At 45.4% G+C, this 9,060-nt stretch overlaps 2 long non-coding RNA genes across 2 annotated transcripts; one reads left to right on the plus strand and one right to left on the minus strand.

Moving 5' to 3' along the window:
• Window positions 1–255: 255 nt before the first annotated feature.
• On the minus strand, window positions 256–8,471 carry LOC131278846 (uncharacterized). The gene is made up of 3 exons (XR_009186300.1): window positions 8,343–8,471; window positions 7,749–7,787; window positions 256–1,623 (listed from the first exon to the last, which is right to left on the minus strand). It is a non-coding gene; the product is annotated as an uncharacterized lncRNA (long non-coding RNA).
• On the plus strand, window positions 6,267–7,492 carry LOC131278847 (uncharacterized). Its single transcript, XR_009186301.1, has 2 exons — window positions 6,267–6,606; window positions 7,199–7,492. It is a non-coding gene; the product is annotated as an uncharacterized lncRNA (long non-coding RNA).
• Window positions 8,472–9,060: the final 589 nt, after the last annotated feature.

Below are 9,060 nucleotides of genomic sequence, written 5' to 3' on the forward strand. Positions count from 1 at the left end.
TAAAGTCTAAACCCAAAATGAAAAAAACAACAACAAAACCCATGTTACAATACACAGCAGCAAAGTACAGAATGTGTAACTGAAGACATGGCAAGAGTCACTCCCTATGTACTTATTAATTTTCCTATTGGGAATAATGTAGAGAGGCTGCACCCTCAAAGAACATAAATCTACAAATGTTCTAAAGAAATTTTGTTTTAATCTGCTTTTTATTTCCCCAGGATTTCCCAGTTGACTATCATTTTAACAGCACCGTACACAAAATCAAATTTTATTAAAAATCAAAATCTATTCCAGAGTTATCAATTTTCACATTTTACAAAATCATCATTAACATCACTACTAAATGAATACTTGGGTGAGCTCGGTTTTCAAAAAAAGATTCTGAATTATTTTTTAGTTTTCATAATAAATAAGAATTTTATTAAAGAGAAATATTTTCTTCCAACAAATCATAATAATGGATACCTTTAAAAGATTCTGAATTATAACAACACTGAGTAGTAAAATAGCAACACAAGTCACCAGATCAGTCACAGAATTGTCAAAGCCATACAAAACATTTACAGGATACAGGCAAGCAATGAACTGAAGTTTTGAGTGCTAGTTAAAGGGACCAAATATAGTAACAACATAGCCCCCATTTTACTATTCAAGAGTGTTTTGAAATTCTGATTCCTGACAATTTTTAAAAGATTAAGAGAACTACCTACAACTTTCAAACATTTATTCTTATTATTTTAAATTTGAGTGAATCCTGATTTAAATTCCATAAAATGTGACAGCACTATATTACAGAGGTAATCCTTGCTTTCTCAGGATTTTGGGTTTTTTTTTCAATATTAGGAGAAGTTTATTGAATAAAAACTTGCTTTCTTTTACAAAAAAATACACAGTCTCAAAGCGCTAAGAAATGTAAATATCCAAGTTATAGCTAACAGGTGGCAAGTCAACATCCAGGGTTGACAGAATGCTTGAAGGGGCCTGCTAGAGTGGACTCCCACATCAGAGAAGGCATCAATTAAATATCAGTCTCCCAACAACACAACTGAAATTTCAGTTATGATAGCATAGTAACTGTGAGTAACTGCATAAAGTACAGACTTCTGTAAAAAATAATATTTTGTGTACTCTATGTATCTTTAAAAATACACAAATATTTTTTTAAAAAAATAAAAAATAACCACTTACTGTTCCTTGCATAGACAAAAGAAGGGTTTTCCTAGAAAATAAGCTGTATTAACTTGAACTGTCTTAACTAGTACTAAATGCAGCACTGTACTTCAGCACCCATTTTGGTTCTGTTTAAGACTTGAATATGTCAGTACATCTGTGTCCTCTGGTTTCTCTGTCCTTTTTTCAGGGCCACTTGGTATAATCTTCTGATGTGAGTTCAACAAAAGCCTCACCACTCCATCTGCCTTCCCTGGTGCAGATGAAATGAAAGCCTGATGCTCCATCTTGAATTTAGCAGTTGGAGAGGAAATTCTGCACATCCTCAATAGAGCAAGGCCAGGGCAAGCCACGGAGCTTGACCACGAATCCTTCGCCTCCCTCGGGACCCAGCATCATGGAGACTTGACAGGGCAGGTGTCAACCAGCTCAGTGTGCAGGTTCCTGTGGCTGAAAAGAAAGAGAAAACTACCTTACAAACTTTTCCATTTAATAATGGAAATTTAATAAGAAGAAATAATAAACACTATTTTCCTCATTTACAGGTGGGGAAGGTAAGTTTGAGTGATATTAAACAAAGGCCTTAAAGAAGACATTTTAGGGAAGCAGATGTGGCTCAAGAAGTTGGGTGACCACCAAACACACCAGAGGTCCCGGGTTCTGTTCCCCATACCTCCTAAGAAGACAAGTACACAATGAATAGACACAGAGAGCAGACAGCGAGCGCAAACAATGCGATGGAGAGAGAAATAAATAAATGAAAAGAAATCTTTAAGAAAAAAAAAAGACATTTTAGAGCTGAGATTTAATTCCAGGTCTCCCTGATTCCAAAGCTTGTACAACCATTCTTACCCCACCCCCAAGAACTACCTAACACTTCTCATAGATGTGCACAATTAAACAGAATCAAAGTGACTTTCAGAGCACATACTGCAGTCCCCTCTCTGACAAAAATTCATAGAAATGACAAAAGATATTTTAAAAATATAAATGGGTATCATAGCTGGAAAATGAGAAAGGTCACCCTCAATGTACATAAAATTTTGAAGAATTCAGATAGGATGACCATAGGGTTAGACCCATCACCCAGAACGCTGTAGGAGATGACAGTTGAAAAGCTGCGAGAAGCTCCATGGGTGGTCCGAGCCCTGAGGCTCCCTCCTCCCTGAGCCTGGAGAGGCAGCTGTCTGCTCACTTGCAGGCTGAGGGTGGCCAATGAGGCAGCGGCAGTGGCCCCCTCTCCCCCAGCAGCCAGGCACCTTGGGAGTCCCATGCCATTGCACTGCCCCCTGGCACCCCACACCCCACTGAATGTCCCATCCTGCTATTCAACAACCCAGGTAATGATTGCAAACTCATGGAGTTAATAATTAGAATATAGGTCACCAGAAAAGAGAATGAGGTTAGAGAATGAAAGTTGAGGTTTAATCTGCACAGAATTGCTAAAAAGTTTTTGTAAATCTTTGGAAATGTGCAGAAATGGTGAAAGCACATCATAGCATTTGTGTAACTAGCGGTGTTAATATGGGTATGATAGTGGTTGAAAGAGAAAGTCTAAGGTCATATACATTACTAGAAAGAAAGCTAAAAAAAGTAACAGGACTGTGTTGCATAGCAAAACCTCATGTGAAATAGGAGTATGGGTTAACATTGCATATATATCACTATTTTTCTTTGAAACAGAACAAATATATATTAATATTACAAGATGTTAATAGAGGCGGTGGACTTGGCCCAGTGGGTAGGGCATCCATCTACCACATGGGAGGTCCTCGGTTCAAACCCCGGGCCTCCTTGACCCATGTGGAGCTGGCCCACATGCAGTGCTGATGTGCACAAAGAGTGCCCTGCCACGCAGGGGTGTCCCCCATGTAGGGGAGCCCCATGCGCAAGGAGTGCGCCCCAAAGGAGAGCCGCCCAGCATGAAAGAAAGTACAGCCTGCCCAGGAATGGTGCTGCACACACAGAGAGCTGACACAACAGGATGATGCAACAACAAGAAACACAGATTCTCATGCCGCTGACAACAGAAGCAGACAAAGAAGACGACACAGCAAAATAGACACAGAGAACAGACAACCAGGGTGGGGAGGGGGAGGGGGAGGGGAGAGAAATAAATAAAAAAAAATAAATCTTAAAAAAAAAAAAAGATGTTACTAGACAAAAATACAACCAATGCCAACTATGGGCAATAGTGTATACTAATATACTTAAAATTTTCCATTAAGGGTAAAAAAGAAAAAAAAAAGGATGCAAAATGTTAATAGGGGAAGTGGATGTGGCTCAAGTGATTGGGCTCTCACCTACCACACGGGAAGTCCCAGGTTTGGTTTGCGGTGCCTCCTGAAAAAGGCGAGCTAGTGTGATGGGCAGGCAGTGAGCTGATGCAACAAGATGATTCAACAATGAGACACAAAGAGGAAAGACAATGAGAGACACCACAAACCAGGGAAGTGAGATGGCTCCAACAACTGAGTGCCTCTGTCCCACGTGGGAGATGCCAAGTTCGGTTCTGGTGCCTCCTAAAGAGAAGAGGAGGAGACAAAGAGCACACAGCAAAGAGACACAGAAGCAGACAGCGAGCGTAAACAATGAGGGGGAATAAAGAAATAAAATAGTGTGTAGTAATCTATTAACAATCTTCTATTAAGGGTAAAAAGAAAAAAAAGGTACTACAAATTGTTTGACTCCATCTATACAAAATATAAATACAAATAAATTAGAGAGATGGAAACAGAATAGCAGCTATGTACGGCAGGGGATGGAAAGAGAGATTAAGGGGTAGAGTTTTTGGTTTGTCTGTTTTTTATTATTATTATTGGAATAATGAAAACACTCTAATATTGATTGAAGTGATGAATGCACAACTCTGTGATCACAAGAAATACCACTGACTATACATTTTGGATGGATTGTATGCTTTATGAATATGTATCAGTAAAATTGATTAAAAATAATTCGGGGAGCCAACGTGGCTCAGTGGTTGAGTGCTGGCTTCCTACAAATGAGGTCCCAGGTTTAAACCCCAGCCCCAGTACCTCAAAAGTAAATTTGAAAATTAAAAATAAAAATAATTTAGTAGATGAAGGCCATCAGTGCACCAATTTTCTTTCTTTTTTTCTTTTGAGGTAGCAGGGATTGAACCTGAGACTTCATATGTGGGAAGTGGATGCTCAACCACTTGAGCCACATCTGCTCCCCTGGACATGGCCTCTTCTTCCTATTCTATTTTCTTGGTTGTTTTTAACCCCTTGAAAGTAAATTTTTAAATATATTAAAGTAATGAATTAATTCCATAGAAAGATAAAAAAAGAAGAAGAAAACAGGTAAATAGAGGACTTGGAGTCAGTGGCAGGACTTTCCAGTCAAGAAACGCAAGCACAACATCCGAGGAAAACCAGCACCCCAAAGGGCGGCTGCCAATCAGAAGGACAAGAGCTAACACCGAAAACACGTAGCCAGTACAGAAAAATGGGGATTTTGAAAGATGTTTACCTGACATAGCCAAAGAAATGAGAGACAAGACATCTATAAAAGGAGAAATGCCTATTATGAAAAAGAACGAATTAGGGGGAGCGGATGTGGCTTAAGTGGTTGAGCGCCTGCCCAGGTTGGATCCCCAGTACCTCCTAAAACAATAACAAAAAGCAAACAAATGGAGGAGGGAAAAAAAACCTCTGGGGAGCTGGTATAGATTAGTGGTTGAGCACTGGCTTCCCACATATGAGGTTATCAATCCCCAGCCCGGTTAACTCAAAAAAAAAAAAAAAAAAAAAAAAAAAATTAGGAGTCTGAGATGTTAAAAAGGTCAAAATATGAAAAAAAATTTAGATAATATTAACGAAATAGCAAAGAAGAAGAAAATTTGAAGCATAAGACAGTGAGCTGGAAGATCTGGTCAATGTTCCAGAATGCAGTGCCAAAGAAGAGTAAGCATGAGTTATAGTTTTAAGGGACTGAGCTAGGTTTCTAGTGGCCAACTACTAAATGTTTTAGAAGCAGAGAGAAGAGAATGCACTGGGGCAGTACTTTAATAGTAAGATAATTTCTCCAAACTGGAGAAAAAATATGATCCCCTGGATTATATGTACTATTATATTAAAACAGGAGACTATTGAACATAGTAGGAATATACAAGTCAGGTTAAGACAAGGGTGCTTTCTTGTTAGGTTTATATTCATTCCATATATTATCATCAAAAAATTTTTTGATAATTTTATTCTTCTGTGATAGTCTTAATTATAATTATTAAGTATAATAAAACTTGCAGTTAATAATACTTGCTTCCATATTTTATGTTAGGAGGAATATTTTCACAGAATATAATTGGTGATGGAAGTTGAATTTCACCTTGATCAAACCTTTTCAATTTTTACCTACGGTCTAGGACTTTTTATCATGTCATAATTAACAGAACCAATAAAATAATGTGCCTTGTGGACAGGAGCAACCACCTGCTTTACCCTTTTAAGAAATTTTGGTTAAGGTGAAAATGAATGACGACTACAACAGGACTTTTGGGCAGCTCTAGAAAGGAACCACGATTTCAACCTATTCTCAACTGTAAATGGATATAACTTTCTGATAAAAACATAACAATAAAATAGAAAGGAACCAAAATAAGGCAGCAACAATTTTTCCGGGAATCCAAGAGAGCAATGGCTTCCATCTGCTAAGGGAATGTAATTTGGATCCTAAAATTCTCAATTAGAAAAAAAAAAATTAAGTATAAGGCCTATAAACGCAGATTTATTTCAACCCATGAGCACTACTTGAAAGAATCATTAGATGATGTAAAGTACCAAAACTGAAAACTGATTCTAAGGGCGCTCAAGGCTGGGGGCGGCGCGGGCTGAGTGGGCGTTGCCAGGCTCCCTGCCGCCCCCGCCGCCCCCCTCGCGCCCTGCCGCCCCCGTCAGCCCCGCGCCCCCGCTGCCCCTGCGCCCCCGCCGCCCCGCGCCCCCGCCGCCCCGCGCCCCGCCAGCCCACGCGCCCCCGCCGCCCCGCCGCCCCGCGCCCCGCCAGCCCACGCGCCCCGCGGCCCCGCGCGCCCCGCCAGCCCCGCGGGAGGCCCGGAGCGTGCGCGGCGGGGCTTCCTGGCGGTGCCGGCCTCGTGGCGCCGCCCGCCCTGCCGCCGCGGTGCTGCGGCCCTAAGATTTACCGAGCCCTGCTCCTAACACTCCCTGTGGAACTGAAACCCTCCCTGGCCGCGGGGCGGGGGCTGGCCTGAGCACTGAGCCTTCGCCGGAGCCGGGTTGGTGCGGCAGCTGGCTCCCTCCCCGGCCGGCCCGGGGCACACTGGCCAGCGCCCGGGGGCGTTCGTGCCCGCGGAGGCCTGGACACTCCCGAGCCTGGACACTCCGGCTGGCGCCCCGCGTGGGCGTTCCGTCTGGAGCACGGCTGGTGGAAGGCCCCTCCGGCCGCGCTGTTAAAGTACGATTCCTTTGGTGATTTTGTTCAGGTGTCGGGCACGCCGGGCAAAAGGGCCCTGGGGGGAGGAGGTGGCGCAAAGGGTGGCGCGCCTGCTTCCCACCTGGAAGGTGCGATTCAGGCCCCGGTGCCTCCAAGAACAAAAGGAGCAAAGCAATGAGGGAAACAACTCAGAAGAGCCCCTGTGGCTGGGGGGTGGGGGGGGGGGTGGGGTGGTTGTTCGAGGTCCGAGGCTCAATCCCCAGCTCCGGGGTCTCAAAAAAGAAAGGGGTGGGGGCACTGGTTTGAGTTTGAATCCCCTGCTACTTGACAACCCTGCAGAATTATATGTGGAGGGCACAGGAGATCTTTAGAAATGACCTAGGAAATAAAGAACCCAAGTGTTTGATAGAGACACTGCGGAATGGTTAGGAGCCTGGGCTGTTTCACAGGAGAGGGACCTTCTTGGGTCCCATTCACCGGATGGGAAGTACTGGGTGATGGCACAGCTGGATCTTACTCGTGGCCGTGCCCCAGTGGGACGCACTGGCGTCTGTTCTGTGCGCACCAGCCAGCTTGCGGCTCAAGTTTCACCTCATCTCTTCTTTTTTCCTAGGAGGTCACGCTCAGCACCGAGCTGCACCCTGTCCACTCATCTCATTTCTTAGATGTGGGTAGCAAGACTCGAGCAATCTGCATGGCAGAAACGGAGGCAAAACAAGCACAAAAGGACGTTCCTTTGAGTAGCTATTTTCCTTCATTTGATTCATGAGTTTTTTCTTGGAGGTCTTTCAAGTGGAAGTTTAGTCTCAAATTCATGGTCAGGTTCTTAAAAATGAAATTCAGCTACAAGAATGTTTATTTTTACCTAATCTAATATCATAAAGATTTGTTTTTGTATTATTAAGAAGCACGTTTTGTTGCCTTCGGGGGACTGTTACTTGTAAATACGTGAGGATATTCCATGTCCCTGTCCCCCGTGGCCTCTCATCCGTCTGCTCACTGTTCACGGTAGTTGTCTGCTCCCTTTCTCTCCTTTAGGAGGCACCCGCGGGAAGGCATGTGGGAGCCAGACACGCAACTGCTTCAGCCACATCTGCACCCCAAGGATATTTTAATGAAATAAATGTAATTCTGGAAAAATGAGGTTAGAAAGAGGGACTCACCTAGATAACTGCTAATTCTTCCTGGTCGACTAATTCTTCCTGGGGGAAAATGGGAACAAAAATAGGTTGAGAGGATATTTGATTGGAAGAACTGCAAACTTACTGATGTGGAGAAAGTGGCCACAGTAGTTGCTGAGGGCAGGGAGATGAAAGAAGAGATGTGATGTGGGGGCATTTTCAGGACTTGGAGTTGTCCTGAATGATATGGCAGGGTCAGATGCTAGATTTTATATCCTGCCATAACCCACTGGATGGACTGGGAGAGAGGGTGAACTACAGGGTAAACTATTATCTATGTGGCGCAGCAGTGCCCCAAAATGTGTTGGCGGTGTGCGATGAGTGTGCCACAATGATGAGGGAGGTTGTTAGTGCGGGAGGAGTGGGGTGAGGGGGATACAGTGGGGTGTGGGGGATACAGAACATTTTTTTCATTCCCCCACCCCCAGCCCGGGAAGCCCGGTGCGCGAAGAACAAGCCCGCAGGGCCCGCGCCCTCCCCGCCCCCCTGCCGCCCACCCCCCAGGGCCCGCGCCCTCCCTGCCCCTCTGCTGCCCACCCTCCAGGACCCGGGCTCCCTTCCCGCCTCCCCACGCACCTCCCACTTCGCGCCTGCCTGTTCCCACTGCCGGACCCCTTCCCCGCGGTCCCGCTGAAAGGCCGCCTCCGCGAACCCGGACCTCCCCCAACCTCGGCCCTCCCCCAACCTCGGTCCTCCCCCAGCCTCGGCCCTCTCCAGCCTGGCTGGGGCGGCCACGCGGCCCGGCGCGCACGCGCACATGGGAGGGCGGGGCCGCGCGCTCGGCGCGCGCCCGCACTAGCCCGCGTGCGCGGGCCCGTGGGCTGGTCCCGCGACGCCACCGTGCCGCCGCGGCCAGCCCCAGGCAGCGCCGCGTGGGCGGCCCCTCCAGGGGGCAAAGCAAGTTTAGCGCCCGGCGCGGTTAGCCACGAACGATCTTGGCCCTTTAACACGCTCCTCGCTCTTATATTTCTCAATGTAACATTTTTTTGTGATGTGTGTATCTTTAAAAAAATACAATTTACAGAAATGATGGGGTGGGGGTGGGGAGTGGGGTATATGGGAACCTCATGGTTTTTGTATGTTTTTTAATGTAACGTTCTTTGTGCTCTATTAACTTTCATTTTAAAAGTGTGAAAGAAAAACTGGAAACGTTTTTTCACCTTAGGTAAAATGAACTGCTGGAGACGAGTCAGACGTGCTGTGTAACTTGCGTTCCCTCTGAGCGCTAGGTCCTTTAGAGTTAAAGAGGAAAGGCAGGCCACCTCGGCCCTGAGTGGCTGTCAGCCACGGGGAG

The sequence above is a fragment of the Dasypus novemcinctus genome, chromosome 6 (assembly GCF_030445035.2).
Source record: "Dasypus novemcinctus isolate mDasNov1 chromosome 6, mDasNov1.1.hap2, whole genome shotgun sequence".
In the NCBI taxonomy this organism is placed as follows: domain Eukaryota; kingdom Metazoa; phylum Chordata; class Mammalia; order Cingulata; family Dasypodidae; genus Dasypus; species Dasypus novemcinctus.